Below are 19,976 nucleotides of genomic sequence, written 5' to 3'. Positions count from 1 at the left end.
GTCTAAGAGTTGACTACTCCTCTGATCCCTGGATTGTCAGGAGGCTAGTGAGGCAGGACTGGAAGAAGCTGTTATCCTGCTTAAACACTAAGGGAAGGAACCTGACTCTGCCCTCTTTTGACTAAGACTTCATGGGTAGAATTGCATCTCTCTCTGAGGGCACATGCCTGTGAGAGCTCTGGAGTCAGAAGGAATGGGGAAGGTCCCTGTGAGAGGGGAGCTGGGGGACCAGTGGGCACCAATGCTGAATTCCACTTAATCCTACCAGCTCTCCAAAGAGATCCTGCTGCCTCATAGGATCCAGGGTTTGTGCACATGTGTGTGAGCAGAGTGTGGACTGTGTAAGGGGCACATATAGTTGAGGTTGCACAGGGATGTCTGTCTATGTACAACCCCAGTTGATGCATGTATATGATATGTACAACCCCAGTTGTATCCATACTCCTGGCAGATGCATGTAGGAGTACAGATGCAACTGGCGTCTTTCCTACTGCCTGGAACAAGCCAGGTCTCTTCTTAGTCATTCTCTTCAGTACCTGTAAAATCCTGTGATTACAACTCATGTTCATGGCTGGCCACATAGAAGAAAAAGTTCCTGTCGCCCCATACTCTGAGAGTGACTAGACTGACCCTTTCTGTGCCACTTCACTCCAGGGGACTCGTCAAACTTTCTGCCTAGGACACACCCAGCTAACTCTACTGCTCCATTCCTGGTCAAACAGTCTCTACCTGGCCACTTTTTTTTTTTTAATCCAACAAGAAGCTTTAACTTTATTAATGTTAGAAACAGTACAAACTTCAAAGCCAGCTGCAGTTACTCTTTTGAAGCACCAAAAAAGGTCCTTTTGTCAGATAGTTATTGTTAATGTCATAATAGCACTTACAATATTATTACTGTTGCTCTTCAGGGCTCGGACTGCCTTTGTTCTTGACACATTTGCTTGTGACATGACCAATTCTATGTCCTTAACTTCCACACCTGTTTCATTAACCTCTTCCTCTTCACTCTCCTCTTGTACAGTTGGAATCTGTGTGTTTTCCTGAATTTTGGAAACAGCTTCACTTTGAATGCTGAATTTCTCAGCAGCTGCTAATTGTGCTTGCTAAGCCCTTAATCTTGGCTTCCCTCAAAACTATCTAGGTATTTGAAGCTGGGCTCTTGTACACATCTGGTTTCTTGACGACAAAAAGGATATTCTTAGATGTCTGAATAGTCACTCTAGTAACCCCTGTAACCTGGTGAAGACCTAGTTTGGACATAGCCTTCCATGCCTTCTTTTCACTCCAGCTCTGTTTTGCTTTCCTGACTGGTTCTTCATCACTTCCAGCTTCTGCTGCCAGCTGGGCTTGTGTGGTTGCTTGCACAGAATCCTGTTCCTCAAGTTCTGGTTTCTGTTCCAGACCTTGTCTCAGTCTGGGACTGTGGCAACTTCTGCTCTAGGGCAGAGATTTTTCTGTGGCTTCACCAGGTATTTTATATGGGGAGTGCAGAACTAAGATGGCCATAGAAAGAGAGCAAGTGAGAGTGTGACCCACCCCTGTTGCAGAAGAAAGCCTTCCCCTGGTCACTTCTAGAAGCAGAATGAACTAGCCCGGTGACCTAGGAACCTGGAGATGGAGAGAGGATTACTGGTCTGAAGGTCCCGGCCACAGGCACTGGCTGAGGAGAGGCCCCATCAGGAGGCACATGGCAACATCGCAGCACAGCACAGGGCTGCCAGGAGGTCTCCTCTGGCACCAGGACACTGGTCTAGGAAGGGCAGGGGTGGGAGGGAGGAGGACCCGTGTGCAGAACGAGAAGAGAGCAGGGCTGGGTGCAGAAAGGCTGGAGGAAGAGTGCAAAGGGCCTGGTTCTGGTCAGTGCCCAGGGTCAGGAGGACAGGCCCCAACATGGTCTCCAGGAGTGTCAGAGTTGAAGAAGCTGGTCCTCACTCAGAGTGGCCAGGCTGCATGCCAGGGACTCCAAGGTGCTCTCCTGTGTGGAAAGGTGCCACCAGCTGTCCTGGATTCGGGTCTGACATCTGCTCCCAACAGCCAAGCCTTGTGCCCAGCCGGTTCCTCCCAGGCCTTCCAATGTAGCCACCTACTCTTGTCCTCAAAGAAATCTGAGGCCCTGCCTGTGAGGAAGGGGACTGGTGACCTGGCCAGGCTGGGCTCTGCTCAAATCTCTTCTGGGGTGAAGGAGACCTTTGTGCCTGGCCAAGTCTGTAAGTCTTCCCTGCTCAGCACAGGGTGGGCGCTGGCTGGGCCCCTCTACAGATGTGGTGAGGAAGCCACCACGGAACAACAAGGAGGCTCCTTCCCCTACAGGTACTGGTGTGAGCGTCTTCCCTCTGAGCCTTTCGAGACGAGCCCTTTCTCCTGACTCAGCTGTCATGGGGGCCTCAGATGCCAGGCAGGGTGTGGGCATTGAGGGACCCCAGAGTGTGAGGCTACAGGGGGGCCAGACATGCTCTCCCTGCTGGGGTCCCAGCCCCACAGAGCAGATGTCATCTCCCCTCCTCCTCTCTACTGTCTTCCCTTCCCTCCTCTCTCTTCTGTTTCATCCAGCTCCTTTCAGAGAAGGCACACACAGTCTATATCAGGGAGGGCAAGAGAGGGGAAGCCACATGACTGATACACAGGAAGACCCATCACACATGGGAGAGAGCGGGGGACAGGCCGATGGTAGTCACACAGGACTTAACAGGTCCAGCAATGGCTGCCCAGGTGTCTTCGTCCTCATCCCCAGATCAGAAGAAGCCTGTCTTGTCTGAGTTGTTCATCTAATCATAAAGGTCCTGAGGAAAGAGAAAGCAATGTGAAGACAGAAGCAGAGGGACATTTTAAGATGTTGCTGGATTCATATAGGGAGGAGGGCCCAGGAGTCAAGGAATGCAAGAATTGTAGCTTTAGATGCAGAAAAGGCAAAGAGCTGTATCCTGTCCTAGATCCCTGGAGAGGGGCCCCACCAACATCTCATTTTGTCCAGGGAAACCCCTTTCAGACTTCTCACTCCAGAGCCATCAGAGGATAACTTTGTGTTGTGCTAAGTTCCCTAAGGCAGTGGCAAATTATTTTACCATCAAAACAGAAGTGAATACAGGGACAGACAGGCAGGCAGAAGTGGAGAAACACAGGAGAGAGGAGACAGACTGGAGGGTGTCGGGTGATCAGGATTCCAGTGGACAGTGAGAGATACAGGGGGTCAGAGACAGATGGAGAGAAAAGCAGACAGGGAGCCTGGAGAAAGGTGAGAGGAGAAGGGCAGAAAGTCAGCTGGGCAGGAGGCAAAAGATGAGGCAGGCTGGTGGCGGGCAGATCAAAGCAGGAATTTGGCAAAGAGACAAGGACAAGAGAGAGTGACAGCAAGGCAGGGTGGCAGGCCGGGGCCCTCAGAGCTTGTCCTTGTTCCCACAAGGATTAGAGGAGCTTCCTGAGCTGCAAGTAGACCCCGTTTTTAGACTTCAATAGAAGTCTTTGAATGAACATGGGCCCTGGAGGGATCTGGTGACAGCTCACTCATTCATGGCAAACTGCTTTTCGAAGCAGTTCCTGGGCCAGTGAGGTAAATGAAATGAGAAGTGGTCTCAAACCCTGTTCTGAGCTAGGTAGGCATTGGCCATTAACCAGAAACGACACTCGGGGCTGCCCTACGCGTGGCCCAGCCCTGATCCCTTTCTTGTTGGTTACGCTGAACTTGCCACCCAAGCCTTGGTCCACACTCTCCCTGGGACCTTTGACAAAACCTACGTCTCTAAGGACTCCTAACTCCTACTTCTGGTCTCAGCAGCAGGGAATCCTCCTGGGGAGGATCGGCACACTGAGTCACAGAGTCAAGTCGAGTGGATCAGGAAATGTGAATTAGAGCTGTGTTCACTGGTCCACAGGCAGTTTCTGGTTTCAGGCCAGGCAGGGCAGTGTAGGGGGTAAGGAGCACCACATTTTCAGGTTGTCACCATCTGTGGCAGACAAACAGGGTTCCCAATCCCCTGAGAGAACAAGAGGGGGCTGTGTAAGGAATCAGAATGGCAACAGGGAGGCTTTCTGGAGAGGACACGGGTTAGTGACCTTGAACCTGCTGGACCACTTGCCTCCCAATTAATGGTCTGGCCTCCTCAGTCAACCTGCCTCTGGAGTCTTCCTGTTCTATTCCAGAAATGACCCCCTAACCATCCCTCGGTCTCCTCATCTGTCTTTTTCAGTCTCCTTGCCTCACTACCTTCTGCTGAAGCCATATTGGCTCCAGGCCTCCCGTGCCCTCCATCACAGGGAGGACACATCCCAGTGCCTCAGCTGCATCACAGCCTTGTCTGGATTGTTCCTCATTCACCTGGGGTCTGTCCAGCTCCTCTTCCTGACTCAACTGCTGTTAAGGTCCCCTTCCCCGACCTCTGCCAGCCATATATGCACAAAGCCCAAGCCAGTGACCACCCACTCCCATTCCCTCTGTTGGCTGTACCTCTTCCTTCCTGGACCCCAAACACCATTAGTGTTAACTCAAGGCCATGTCACCATGCAGTGTCCAGGACGGTGCCAGAAATGTGGAACCTTCTACAATCTTCTTAGTGAATGAAAAAGTAAAGAATTCATGAATGTATGATTTCTGTCTTATAAGGCAGAACCTCTGCAATAGGAAAACGCTGCTTATCTGTCTTAGATAGCAGTATTGTCTCTTGATTGTGAGCTCTTCAAAGCAGGGAAAATGCCTTTCATCTCTTTTTTCCCCCATCTCCTAAGAAAGGACTTGGTACACAGAAACAGGCTTAACAAGTAGCTTTATATTTGAACAAAATGAATTGAAAAAAAATTAAATATTAATTGTGCCCTAGGAACTGAGTTGTGTAATACCCCTTGTCCTCGAGTGGCAGCTGCCTGATTTGCAGCCAGTGTCTACAAGTAAGAACACAACCTTGGCAGAAACCAAATCCTAAAGCAAATTCTGGGAAACTGCTTTAACCTTGTTCTGTGAAGGTTGATTCACCAATGGAAAATTTCACCAAATTATAGACTCATAAAAGCTTGTTTTACTAAGTAGTTACAAAGTTATGGAGATGACTGTTTCAGGGGAGTATCTGTAGCTGTTGAAGATTCTCACAGCAGTCATTTTGGAGTGTATCACTCAGCACTATTTAAAGTGTGCTTTTTTATATTTTACATGCCACTAACTTTTCAAATACACGTGTCAAATACAAAATAGTCTCTCTAAAGCTCTTGGTATCCCTCCATTTTATTCTTTTTCTGCTAAGACTAGACTCTAGATCCTGGATTATGACATGGGATTTCCCAGGTGGCTCAGTGGTTGAGTCTGTGCTCCCAATGCGAGGGGCACAGGCTCGAACTCTTGCTGCTGTTGTTCAGCCACGCAGTTGTGTCCCACTCTTTGTGACCCCGTGGACTGCAGCATGCCAGGCTTCCCTACCCTTCACCATCTCCTGGAGCTTGCTCAAACTCATGTCCATTGAGTCAGTGATGCCATCCAACCATCTCATCCTCTGTCGTCCCCTTCTCCTTCTGCCTTCAATCTTTCCCAGCATCAGGGTCTTTTCCAATGTGTCAGTTCTTCTCATCAGGTGACCAAAGGATTGTTTCAGCTTCAGCATCAGTCTTTCCACTGAATATTCAGGACTGATCTCCTTTAGGATTGACTGGTTTGATCTCCTTGCAGTCCAAGGGACTCCTGAACAACACAGTTCAAAAGCATCAATTCTTTGATACTCAGCCTTGTTTATGGTCCAACTCTCACACCTATGCATGACTACTGGAAAATCCATAGCTTTGACTAGACAGATCTTTGTTGGTAAAGTAATGTCTCTGCTTTTTAATATGCTGTCTAGGTTGATCATAGCTTTTCTTCCAAGGATCAGGCATCTTTCAATTTTGTTGCTGCAGTTACCATCTGCAGTGATTTTGCTGCTGCTGCTGCTGCTAAGTCACTTCAGTTGTGTCCGACTCTGTGTGACCCCATAGACAGCAGCCCACCAGGCTCTGTCCCTGGGATTCTTCAGGCAAGAATGCTGGAGTGGGTTGCCATTTCCTTCTCCAGCAGTGATTTTGGAGTTCCCCAAAATAAAGTCTTTCACTGTTTCCATCGTTGCCCCTTCTGGTTGCCATGAAGTGATGGGACCAGATGCCATGATCTTTGTTTTTTGAATACTGAGTTTTCAGCCAGCTTTTTCACTCTCCTCTTTCACTTTTATCAAGAGGCTCTTTAGTTCCTCTTTGCTTTCTGACATATGGGTGGTGTCATCTGTGTATCTGAGTTTATTGATATTTCTCTTGGCAATCTTAATTCCAGGTTGGGCTTTGTCTAGTCTGGCATTTCACATGTTGTACTCTCCATATAAGTTAAATAAGCAGGGTGACAATATACAGCCTTGACATACTCCTTTCCCAGTTTGGAACCAGTCAATTGCTCTGTGTCCGGTTCTAACTGTTGCTTCTTGATTTTCATACAGGTTTCTCAGGAGGCAGGTAAGGTGATCTGGTATTCCCATCTCTTGAAGAATTTTCCACAGTTTGTTGTGATCCACACAGTCAAAGGCTTTAGTGTAGTCAATAAAGCAGAAGTAGATGTTTTTCTGGAAATCTCTTGCTTTTTCTATGATCAAATGGATGTTGGCAATTTGATCTCTGGTTCCTCTGCCTTTTCTATATCCAACTTGAACATCTGGACATTCTCAGTTCACATACTATTGAAGCCTTGCTTGGAGAATTTTGAGCATTACTTTGCTAGTGTGTGAAATGAGAGCAATTGTGCAGTAGTTTGAACATTCTTTGGCATGCATTTCTTTGGGATTGGAATGAAAACTGACTTTTCCAGTCCTGTGGCTATTGCTGAGTTTTCCAAATTTGCTAGCATATTGAGTATAGCACTTTAACAGTATCATCTTTTAGGACTTGAAATAGCTCAGTTGGAATTCCATCATCTCCACTAACTTTTGTTCATAGTGGTGCTTCCTAAGGCCCACTTGACTTCATACTCCAGGATGTCTGGCTCTGGGTGAGCGATCACACCATTATGGTTATCTGGGTCATGAAGATCTCTTTTGTTTAATTCTTCTGTGTATTCTTTCCAACTCTTCTTAATATCTTCTGCTTCTGTTACGTCCACACTGTTTCTGTCCTTTATTGTGCCCATCTTTGTGTGAAATGTTCCCTTGGCATCTCTAATTTTCTTGAAGAGATCTCTAGTCTTTTCCATTCTGTTCTTTCCCTCTATTTCTTTGCACTGATCACTGAAAAAGGCTTTCTTATCTCTTCTTGCTATTCTTTGGAACTCTGCATTCAGTTGGGTATATCTTTCCTTTTCTCCTTTGCCTTTCACTTCTCTTCTTTTCTCAGCTATTTGTGAGGCCTCCTCAGACAATCAATTTGCCTTTCTGCCTTTCTTTTTCTTGGGGATGGTTTTGATCATCACTTCCTGTACAATGTTACAAACCTCTATCCACAGTTCTTCAGGCACTCAATTAGATCCATCCCTGGTGGGAAACTAAAATCCTGCAGTCAGCTCATTACAGCCTAATTTTTTTTTAATTTTAAAAAAATTATGAAAACTAGAAAAGGTGTCACATATGTATTTATATTGTCAACTGCAAATTGGCCTGTGCCATTGGCACTTGCCATCTTCCTCTACAGGGGTTAAATCATGTGCTCCCACAGCTGCTAATCTTCAATATCCCCTGAAAATAGTTCAGGGTAGACAGAAGAAATGAGGAATTCTGTACTTGGGGAAAAACTGGTAGAACAGATCATCTGACAGTTATATGTTTTCAGGAGCTTATTTTATTAGCCCAATTGTGTCTCCTCATATTAGAAAAGCACTAAAGCCCTTCAGGGTGATAACTGCTCCTTGTAACTAGCAGAAACCTTCTGATATATATATATATATATATCCCCATCATGCTTCCCTGGAGCACTTTCTCAGAGCTATCTGGGGTGCTGTCTCCTGTGCTGCAGTCCTCATTTTGATCCAGACAAAACTTAACTCGCAGTTTTTATGTTGTGCACTTTTTTAAGTTGACAGTTTTATGAACCACAAAGGGACCCAAAGTGGACTTCTCTCCTTTGCCTGAAAGCTATGAGGAACTGGAGCCAAGGGATCGGCAGAGGCTGCTTGTGCCTGTCTCATTCCTTGGAGAGTCCAAACGAATTTGGTAAGTGCCAGGATCCAGCCCCAGTAGATCCAGGGTAATTCAAAGGGGAGACAGAATCAGCGTCCTAGGAAAAAACTTATTTAATTATAGATATAAAGAGAGATTAGAAGAGAATAGTGTAGTAGGAAAATTAGTGGAGAAAAAGAGGCTGAATAACTTGGTTTATGTGGAATACCAATAACACTCCAAGACAAGGAATTTGCACCACCTACGTAGGCCACAGGTGTCTTTCCGTTCTCCCAAAGGAGAGGAGGCACTGAGGCCTCCCCGGTCAGATCTTAGAAGCCCAGGCAAAATTAGCAGGCTTGGTGAGTAGCCATGCTCCAGATGGGAATTCAGCCAGAAAAACGGAGAACAAGAAAGAAACGACACGGAGGAATCAGTCTTTCCAGAAACTGATCCGTTTTCTTTATTTTCATGTTTGCTTATATACTTTTTGTTATACATAGGGATGAATACAGAGTCATGCAGGGTCAGCAGACCTGACCCTTGTCAAAATCAGGTGCTTCATATAAAATTATACAAAGGTCTTAGGGGTTTTACATCATCTTCTGGCCATGAGGCCTGCTGACACTTTATGGCCCTTTCTGATAACGGTCAGTCAACCAGAAAACTTATTTTTTCCAGGGGTGATTTTTTCTTAAACCAGGTGCCACCCTCCAAATAAAGTTGCATTCCTATAGGGTGAGGGTGTAGTGGGTTACAATCAAGAAAGGAATTTAGGTAGCCTAAGGTTTAACACGAGTAATCTTAAAGGTTAATACTTATTTCTCCTATATGCTAGTTATATTCATTATAAGGGCAGGGAATATGGAGATTTAGCAGCAAATATTGGCTCAACAAATGAAAAACCCTTCTCCAATATAATTTCTAATCAACCCACTATACTATACTAATAATTTTGTAACTTCTCAAAAGAATCTGTATATAGAAAGTTTAAAGCATCTCATGCCTCTCACAGTTGGGAGGCTGTAAACAATCACATGTGGCTGGACGAACCTGCTCAGGCAGGCTAGAGAAACTTCAGAGGAGTTTGTAAGTTGAAACACTCTTGTCAAGCCCAGGAATTTTTATTGACTGGAGCTGCAAGTTAACTACTTCTCTGAGAGAGGTGGTGGGGGGCAGCCCCCCATAAAGTCAGAGGTATAGGTGAGAGCATAAAACAGTAAAGTAGGCAGACTCTGGTTTTGGGGGTAGATGCTCAGGAACAGGGGGTCTCCTGAGGCTCGATCCTGCCTTTGTGTTATGCCGAGCCTCCTTCCTCATGACCTTTGCCACAGGTGGAGTTCCTCATTCTGGCTCCCGGCAGGTAAGACTTTCCTGTTCTCAGATCTCTCATATAAGTTGATAATCTTGAATTTTATTTGGCAGTACATAGCAGGTATCTGGAGAAGGCAATGGCAACCCACTCCAGTACTCCTGCCTGGAAAATCCCATGGACGGAGGAGTCTGGTAGGCTGCAGTCCATGGGGTCGCTATGAGTTGGACACGACTGAGCGACTTCACTTTCACTTTTCACTTTCATGCATTGGAGAAGGAAATGGCAACCCACTCCAGTATTCTTGCCTGGAGAATCCCAGGGACAGAGGAACCTAGTGGGCTGCCGTCTGTGGGGCTGCACAGAGTCAGACATGACTGAAGCAACTTAGTAGCAGCAGCAGCAGCAGCAGGTATCTTCCCTTCATGGATAACAGCCTTGTTGTGTTGAAGGGGCCTTTATAATCAATGAAGCTATGAGCCATGCCATGCAGGGTCACCCAAGATGGATGAGTTATAGTGGACAGTTCTGACAAAAGCCATTCCAGTATTTTTGCTGCAAGAACCCCATGAACAGTATGATAATGCAAAAAGATATGACACCTGAAGATGAGCCCCCCAGGTAGGAAGATGTCCAGTATGCTACTGGAAAAGAGTGGAGGGCAATAGGTCCAGGAAGAATCAAGTGGTTGGGCCAAAGCAAAAATGATACTCAGTTGTGGATATATCTGGTGGTGAAAGTTAAGTACAATGCTGTAAAGACCAATATTGCGTAGGAACCTGAAATGTTAGGTCCATGAATCAAGGTAAGTTGGATGTAGTCAAGCAGGAGCTGGCATAAGTGAACTTTGACATCTTAGGAATCAGTGAACTATAATTGATGGGAATAGGTGAATTTAAATAAGATGACCATTATATCTATTACTGTGGGAAAGAATTCTTTAGAAGAAATGGAGTAGCCCTCATAATCAACAAACAAGGCCAAAATGCAGTACTTGGGTACAGTCTCAAAAATGAGAATGATCTTGGCTTGTTCCAAGGCAAACCATTCAACACCACCAAGTCTATGTCCCAACCACTAATGCCAAAGAAGCTGAAGTTGACCGATTCTATGAAGACCTACACGACCTTCCAGAATTAACACACACACACACACACACACACACACACACACACACACACACAAATGTCCTTTTCATCATAGTGTACTGGAATGCAAAAGTAGAAAGTCAAGAGATACTGGAGTAACAGGCAAGTTTGGCCTTAGGGTACAAAATGAAGCAGGGAAAAAGTTAACAGAGTTTTGTCAAGAGAACCTGCTGGTCATTGAAAACAGCCTTTTCCAACAGCACAAGAGACAACTCTACACATGGACATCACTAAATGGCCATGCCTAAATCAGATTGATTATATTCTTTGCAGTCGAAGATGGAGAGGCTCTATACAGTCAGGAAAAACAAGACCTGGAGCTGACTGTGGCTCAGATCATTAGTTCCTTATTGCCAAATTCAGCTTAAATTGAATAAAGTGGGGAAAACCACTAGGCCATTCAGATATGACCTAAATCAAATCCCTTAAACAGTGGAAGTGACAAATAGATTCAAAGGATTAGACACTCTGATAGAGTGTCTGAAGAACTATGGGTGGAGGTTTGTAATATTGTACAAGAGGCAGTGCCTAATGCCATCCCGAAGAAAAAGAAATGCAAGAAGGCAAAGTGGTTGTCTGAGGAGGCTTTACACATAGCTGATTAAAGAAGAGTTCAGACCTTGATGTCTCAAGTGCCAGTTTCTTGTGGAATTTCATACCCAGTGGCTTGTACCCAAGAAGGGAGATTTTCTCCTGTTTGGATGTGGGTTTCCATCTCACCTGATCCCCCAGGGCCACTTTCATTTAGTCAGGGCGTTATTTCCCCACATCCAGTGAGCACAGGCTTTCAGGTATTTCTTTACCCTCTGCAGTAAGAGTAGGGGTTGCAGCTTGATTTCCTCTTGGAACTGTCACCAAGGGAAAGGCAAGTAAATAAAACCCTTATTTCACTGCCAGAACTGGGGGTGAAAGGTAGGATGGGTACTAGATAGTCACTGTGGATGCACCAGCAGAACTAAGAGTTTAGAACTATTTCTTCTGACCTGAAATCCTTGTCCTCAGACCAGATTCTGTCCCACTGTCTGGTTGACTTACGGGCCAGCACTACAAATTACCTACAGAAACTTACACCAGGGAAACCCCTGGTGTACAAAACTTTTGGAAGTTATTTCTACAACATTTGCATGAGCAATTTATGATAAAACATATCACTTGGTCAGCAGTTTTGTCATATAATTTTATTTAGATTATAAAATAATATTTTAAAGGGCTTTCCTGATGATTCAGTAGGTAATGAATCTGCCTGCAATGTAGGAGACACAGGAGATATGGATTCTATCCCTGGGTTGGGATGATTCCCTGGAGGAAGAAATAGCAAAATTAAACTTATGATTTAAATTCATTTTACCATATTGATTGTTATGTATCTTCAATATTATCCTAGCATGTATGTAAACATTTGTTAATATGAAAGAATGTATATGGCTACATTAAAAAAATTAAGTACTAAATTGTGTCTATACAATATTATTTTACTAATTGAGTATGTACACAGTTGCAGGACAGTTTCTGGATGTACACGTATGAAAATTGTATTGAACTAAGATTTTGATATGTGAACTTTTTGCCTCATTTTAATTTACTCATATCCAGAAACTTACGTGCACTTCCCATCTTGTAGTGGAATCTTTGTACATCCCTGAGTGTTGACCACCAAGCCCTTTCCTTTCTGATTTTACTCTCTCTATTCTTGCCCTGACAGGCTGGCGATTCCACAGGACCCACTGCTCTGCCCCCAAGATGCTGCTGCCAGTGCTCCTTGCACTGGCTCCACCTGCTCATCTTCCAGGTCTTTGTTCACATTCTTCCCTCTACCTGGTGGCCCGTCCCTCTTTGCCAGAGAGCAACTGCCTCTCCTCAACTTTGGAGACTCAGCTTTATTTGGTCAACTCTGGATTTCTCACCAACATTTGGTCCCAGGCATGTTCCATGTAGCCACATCATCTTTATTTCAATGACTTCTGTGTAACTCAGAGCAACCCTCTGCACTTTGGTATCTCATCTCTGCCTGCATCCTTCTCCCATCAGGACTCAGGAGCTCTGAGGCAATTTGTCTACTGTGGGTCATGTTCCTTCACTCAGCCTGTGCTTACTGAGCCAGACTCTGATTTAAGGCACAGAGTTAGGATGTGGCTGATCTGTTTGGAGTCTGCAGACTAGAGGAGGAGACTGAGAAATTAAGTAGTCATAACAGGAGGGGGCTCATGAATGTGTGATGGAGGGAAGACAGAGCCTATGGGGAAGCTTTGGGGAAGAGGGCCTAACTCAGACTTGGACATTAGAAAGCTCTTTTTCCTCCACTTGCTCATTGTTTGACTCATCATTTACCAAGAGGCTTTTGAGTTTCAAAGTTTATCTAGACCCGGGCTCTCCCAGAAGGAGCTCATAGTATTGAAGACTGAAGACTAAAGACTAAAATAGTCTTTAGAAGACTGAAGACTAAAATACCTAAATCTGGTTATTGCTGACTAAGCAGAAGGACATGCAAGGGAAAAAAAGAGTTGTCCTCTCCATTTGTGAGTGACCCATCTTGGAGAAGATGGCTTGGGGTTGGGCCTTGGTAGATGGACGTGAGGGACAACAGCATTCCAGGGAGAGGGCCCATGAGAGCAGAGTCCCAGAAGCTGGAATGCATAGGCAGGTGGGGAGAACCTTGAGTAACATAGGGTGCCAGAGATTAGGAAGGAGAGAGGAGAGAGGTACCGGGCCAGCCCACATGGGGTTCAGGCTCCTGTCTCTGGCTCCACTCTGCTCTAATCATGCTGCAGAGGAAGAGAGGTCTCAGCTCTCTGCAACCCCTGACTGTCTCCTAACACTTGTTTGAGCCACAAACCCTTGGTGACCCCTCTCCACAGGTGGCTCCTGTGTTTGCTCTGAGCTTCCCAACCCCCAGACTAATGCTGTCAGTGCTGGGCGGGGAGCTGCTCGCCCCTCCCAGCCTGTAAGCTGCTCTTTTCCCTCTTTCTGGTCCCTCCACACAATGGACTGACAACCCTCTGTGCAGGCTCTGTGCTGGTGTTCAGGGTGAGGGGGATTATAGGCTCAGTTCCAAGAGCTCATGGTCCAGTGACAAGACACCAGGCCGGCAACTCAAATTTCAGTTCTTCTCACCTGGCCCCAACCTGGGAAGCTTCACTTTTCTGTGCAAAGAACGTGTCAGGGTTCAAATCACTTCAGTATTCTTGCCTTGAGAACCCCATGAACAGTAGGAAAAGGCAAAATGACAGGATACTGAAAGAACTCTCCAGGTCGGTAGGTGCCCAATATGCTACAGGAGATCAGTGGAGAAATAACTCCAGAAAGAATGAAGGGATGGAGCCAAAGCAAAAACGAACCCAGTTGTGGATGTGACTGGTGGTAGGAGCAAGGTCTGATGCTGTAAAGAGCAATATTGCATAGGAACCTAGAATGTTAGGTCCATGAATCAAGGCAAATTGGAAGTGGTCAAACAAGAGATGGCAAGACTGAACATTGACATTCCAGGAATCAGCGAACTAAAATGGACTGGAATGGGTGAATTTAGCTCAGATGACCATTATATCTACTACTGTGGGCAGGAATCCCTTAGAAGAAATGGAGTAGCCATCATGGTCAACAAAAGAGTCCGAAATGCAGTACTTGGATGCAATCTCAAAAACGACAGAATGATCTCTGTTCGTTTCCAAGGCAAACCATTCAATATCATGGTAATCCAAGCCTATGTCCCAACCAGTAACACTTAAGAAGCTGAAGTTGAACGGTTCTATGAAGACCTACAAGACCTCTTAAAACTAACACCCCAAAAAGATGTCCTTTTCATTATAGGGGACTGGAATGCAAAAGTAGAAAGTCAAGAAACACCTGGAGTAACAGGCAAATTTGGTCTTGGAGTGCAGGATGAAGTAGGGCAAAGACTAATAGAGTTTTTCCAAGAAAACGCACTGGTCATAACAAACACTCTCTTCCAACAACACAAGAGAAGACTCTACACAGGGACATCACCAGATGGTCAACACTGAAATCAGACTGATTATATTCTTTGCAGCCAAAGATGGAAAAGCTCTATACAGTCAACAAAAACAAGACCAGCAGCTGACTGTGGCTCAGATCATGAACTCCTTATTGCCAAATTCAGAGTTAACTTAAAGAAAGTAGGGAAAACCACTAGACCATTCAGGTATGACCTAAATAAAATCCTTTATGATTATGCAGTGGAAGTGAGAAATCGATTTAAGGGACTAGATCTGAGAGACAGAGTGCCTGATGAACTATGAACGGAGGTTCATGACATTGTACAGGAGACAGGGATCAAGACCATCCCCATGGAAAAGAAATGCAAAAAAAGCAAAATGGCTGTCAGGGGAGGACTTACAAATAGCTGTGAAAAGAAGAGAAGTGAACAGCAAAGGAGAAAAGGAAAGATATAAGCATCTGAATGCAGAGTTCCAAAGAATAGCAAGAAGAGATAAGAAAGCCAGCGATCAATGCAAAGAAATAGAGGAAAACAACAGAATGGGAAAGACTAGAGATCTCTTCAAGAAAATTAGAGATACCAAGGGAACATTTCATGCAAAGATGGGCTCGATAAAGGACAGAAATGGTCTGGACCTAATAGAAGCAGAAGATATTAAGAAGAGGTGGCAAGAATACACAGAAGAACTGTACAAAAAAGATCTTCATGACCCAGATAATCACAATGATGTGATCACTCACACTCACCTGGAGCCAGACATCCTGGAATGTGAAGTCATGTGGGCCTTGGAAAGCATCACTATGAGCAAAGCTAGTAGAGGTGATGGAATTCCAGTTGAGCTGTTTCAAATCCTGAAAGATGATGCTGTGAAAGTGCTGCACTCAATATGCCAGCAAATTTGGAAAACTCAGCAGTGGCCACAGGACTGGAAAAGGTCAGTTTTCATTCCAGTCCCAAAGAAAGGCAATGCCAAAGAATGCTCAAGGTACCGCACAATTGCACTCATCTCACATGCTAGTAAAGTAATGCTCAAAATTCTCCAAGCCAGGCTTCAGCAATACGTGAACTGTGAGCTTCCAGATGTTCAAGCTGGTTTTAGAAAAGGCAGAGGAACCAGAAATCAAATTGCCAACATCTGCTGGATCATGGAAAAAGCATGAGAGTTCCAGAAAAACATCTATTTCTGCTGTATTGACTATGCCAAAGCCTTTGAGTGTGTGGATCACAATAAACTATGGAAAATTCTTCAAGAGATGGGAATACCAGACCACCTGATCTGCCTCTTCAGAAACCTGTATGCAGGTCAGGAAGCAACAATTAGAACTTCACATGGAACAATAGACTGGTTCCAAATAGGAAAAGGAGTACATCAAGGCTGTATATTGTCACCCTGCTTATTTAACTTCTATGCAGAGTACATCATGAGAAACGCTGGGCTGGAGGAAGCACAAGCTGGAATCAAGATTGCTGGGAGAAATATCAATAACCTCAGATATACAGATGACACCACCCTTATGGCAGAAAGTGAAGAGGAACTAAAGAGCCTCTTGATGAAAGTGAAAGAGGAGAGTGAAAAAATTGGCTTAAAGCTCAACATTCAGAAAACGAAGATCATGGCATGCAGTCCTATCACTTCATGGGAAATAGATGGGGAAACAGTGGAAACAGAGTCAGGCTTTATTTTTGGGGGCTCCAAAATCACTTCAGATGGTGATTGCAGCCATGAAATTAAAAGACGCTTACTCCTTGGAAGGAAAGTTATGACCAACCTAGATAGCATATTCAAAAGCAGAGACATTACTTTGCCAACAAAGGTCCGTCTAGTCAAGGCTATGGTTTTTCCAGTAGTCATGTATGGATGTGAGAGTTGGACTGTGAAGAAGGCTGAGCGCTGAAGAATTGATGCTTTTGAACTGTGGTGTTGGAGAAGACTCTTGAGAGTCCCTTGGACTGCAAGGAAATCCAACCAGTCCATCCTGAAGAAGATCAGTCCTGGGTGTTCATTGAGAGGACTGATGTTGAAGCTGAAACTCCAATACTTTGGCCATGTCATGAGAAGTGTTGACTCTTTGGAAAAGACCTTGATGCTGGGAAAGATTGAGGGCAGGAGAAGAAGGGGATGACAGAGGATGAGATGGCTGGATGGCATCACCGACTCGACGGAGATGAGTTTGAGTGAACTCCGGGATTTCGTGATGGACATGGAGGCCTGGCATGCTGTGATCAATGGGGTCACAAAGAGTCAGATACGACTGAGCGATTGAACTGAACTGAACTGAACCATGAGACCATATAATCTCCTCAGTCTGAACAAACTGACCTGGTTTTCCTCTACAGCTGATTTAAGTCCCCACCCAGCAAGTGAGCCTCTTTTCCTGTGATGTGACACTGTCTTAGATTCCTGTCTGTTGTCTTCACACACAGTGAACCCACAAGGCTGATCCATCAGAATGACATCTGTGCTCCGAGGCGAGCTCAGGGCCAGGCAGGGAGGGTGGGATTGAGGGATGGGGCAGGGAAGCATCTGGAAGCCTGTGAGAACAGCTGAAGGTGCTCAGTCTGGAGATTGGGGAGACTCAGGAAGGAACAGTTGTCCTCAAAGGGCAGGGCTGCCAGGACAGCCTGAGATCTCCTTAAGGAAGAGTGTCTGATAGACCCGAGGACACCAGCACAAGGCCTGGGAGGAGTGAGCTCCCTGGACAGGGTGAAGAGCCATGACCTGAGAGGTTAGCTGGGTTACTTCATGGGGCCATGTGCTGGTCACACAGCAAGCCTTTGTCCCATGGACTAACTGACCATGATCATGCCCTAGAGCCCCTCCCCTCCTGGCCCTCCCAATCCCTGGTCCAGCTCCACCCTATCTCCTGCTTGTGTCCATAGAGCCAGTGGGAAGCAGGAGACGGGGACTGATGAAGGGCTTTGAGCAGCCACTGTTTACGCAGGTAGAGCTGTGCCACCTTGAGCAGCAGAACCAGGCTGAGCAGGGAGACCACCTGCAGGAGCCCAGAGACCCCACCCAGGGCTCTGGAGGGGGTCAGTGCAGAGACACTCATGGTGCAGTGGCTTCTGGATCACTGACTGTCCCTGACTGTGGTTGACTTTCCCTGAGCACCCAGTCTGGAGGATCTCCCTGCCCACCTGGGGGAGGGTGAACATGGAGGCAGAGCTCAGATCTGGGACTCCAGAGTTGATTGTGCAGGATACACTTGGGGAAGAGTGGGAGAAAAGCTTTCTTAGCTGACAGTGACAACGGCCAGGCATACCCCCACTTTTCCTTCTCCAATTTTCTCACCAAATATTTAATGAGAAACTGCAATGTGCCATGTTGTCTGGTGCAGAGACACATCTGCAAGTAGAGCTGACTTGAAACTAGTCAGTCACAGTTAAGTTCAGCAGACTTTCAGTAGATGTGGTTTGTTTTATTATCATCCCCACTTCAGAGAGGAAAACTAGCTTCAGAGAGGAAAAGTGATGTTGTCAACAGAAAACAGACTCTGAGAGACCCTGGTGAAATTGAAATCCTTCTCTGTTGAACTTCAGAACTGCTTGCCTCAGCTCCTCTTAATAGTTCCCCAGGGCTTGTCCCATCCACTATGGAGTGTGTCCTGGATGACTGTGCCAGTGGATGGAGCACTGGCCTTGGATCCAGGAGGCCCAGCCCCAGAGTGATTTTACTACTTATGCAGCTAGTGACTTGTCCTCTCTGAGCCTCAGCCTCTATTTTGAAATGTAAGATAATAATTTATTTCCTATATACCTCCCAGGAATGGTCTTTCAGTCATTCATTCACTCATCAAATATTTCTTGAGCTCACAGGCTGTATTAAAGGTAGAAACTTGCCCTAGTACAATAAAAATAATTCTTGTGATCCAGGAATAGACACTGACCTGCTCCCCCAGACCAAAAAAAAAAAAAAAAGAATGGGGCATTGAAGGGTGAATAAGAGTTCAACAGGTAGAGAGTGCTTTTAGAGTGGTGGGTACTGAAAAGAGATGGAGATCATATGCAAAAGAGGAAGGGGTGAAGTTTCATCTTTAGTGACTTAAATCACTATTTCATAATTCTCTCCCTTAAGATCAAATCCAATGCTTACAATTCCAAGTAAAACACCAAAGATTTCCATGAAATCTTCCACTTGGAAGCCAGCTCTCTCAGGAGCCTTAAGATTCCTCTTGACCTGCTCTCCCACCCTATGTAACTCTGACCCCAACACTCTCCTTGAATGCCTGATCTCCTAATATGTGGTTCATGCACAATCTATGGAGCCATATTTGGGGGGCTTGTCCAAACTAAAGGTCAGGGGCAGGTAACCACTTACACTCAACCCCCTCCCAGCCCATCCATCCCCTCCTTGTCCTGGGTTCCTCTCAGGGCTCTGCAGCTCTTCCTCCCCACACTGAGTGACTAGATTTTCCTTTATTGGTTCGGCATCTTGATTCAGCCCTAAGAACAGAAAGGAGAGGGAGTCCATTGTCATGTGCTCTCAGAGTGACCAACTGAAGCCCTTCTGTACCTCCTGACACCAGGGGACCTGAGAAGCTTCTTGTCTAGGACCCTCCCAGTCAACTCTCCTGCCCTTTGCTCCATCTAGCCCAGAGTGTCCATCTGGCCCATTCTTGTAGCAGATGAACTAGCCCTGAGGCCTAGGGCCTGGGGCGAGTGGGGAAAAAAGGGAACTGGTCTGAAGGTTCCAGCTTCAGGCACCGGCTGGGGAGATGTCCCTTCAAGAGGCACATGGCACCATACCAGCGCAGCCCCAGGGCTGCAGGGAAGTCTCCTCTGGCACCAGGGCCCTGGGCTTGGAAGAGCAGGGGTGAGTGGGAGGAGGACCTGTGTGCAGAGCCAGAAGACAGCAGGATTGGGTGCAGAGAGGCTGGAGGAGTGCAAGGGCCTTGTTCTGGTCAGTGCCTGTGTCAGGAGGACTACATCCCTCCCAGTCTCTGGGAATACCTGGGCTGAAGAAGCTCCTTCATCATGGTGGCTGAGGAGAAAGACCAGAGACTCCATGGTGTTGTCCTATGTGGCAGGTACCACCAGCTGTCCTGGATCTGGATCTGACATCTTCTCCCAGCAGCCAATACTTGTGCCCAGCTGGTTCCTCCCAGGCCCTCCAGTACACACATGCCCCCATCACTTGTGGCCTCTGAGGAGCCTAAGGTTCTGCTTGTGAGGTAGAACTGTCAGGGGGCTGGTGACATGTCCAGGCTGGGTTCTTTTCAAATCTCTTCTAGGATGAAGGAGACCCATGTGCCTGGCCAGTCTGTAAAGTCTTTCCTGCTAGCACAGGGTGGGTGTTGGCTGGGCCCCTCTAAAGATGTGGTGAGGAAGCTACCACAGAAGATCAGGGAGGCTTCTTCCCTGACAGGTGCTGGTGTGAGCATCTTCCCTCTGAGCCTTTGGAGATGAGAATTTTCTCCTGACTCTGCTGTCATGGGGGCCTCAGATGCCAGGCAGGGTGTGGGGAATGAGGGACCCCAGAGTGT

The 19,976-nt window shown here is 46.2% G+C and overlaps 1 pseudogene; it reads right to left on the bottom strand.

Annotated features, from left to right (window-relative positions):
* Positions 1-848: 848 nt before the first annotated feature.
* Positions 849-1,506, bottom strand: LOC138070415 (nascent polypeptide-associated complex subunit alpha pseudogene; annotated as a pseudogene).
* Positions 1,507-19,976: the final 18,470 nt, after the last annotated feature.

This window comes from Capricornis sumatraensis, chromosome 2 (genome assembly GCF_032405125.1).
Source record: "Capricornis sumatraensis isolate serow.1 chromosome 2, serow.2, whole genome shotgun sequence".
Lineage (NCBI taxonomy): Eukaryota > Metazoa > Chordata > Mammalia > Artiodactyla > Bovidae > Capricornis > Capricornis sumatraensis.
The sequence above is the reverse complement of the archived record's forward strand: the minus strand, read 5'-3'. Positions and strand labels throughout refer to the sequence as shown.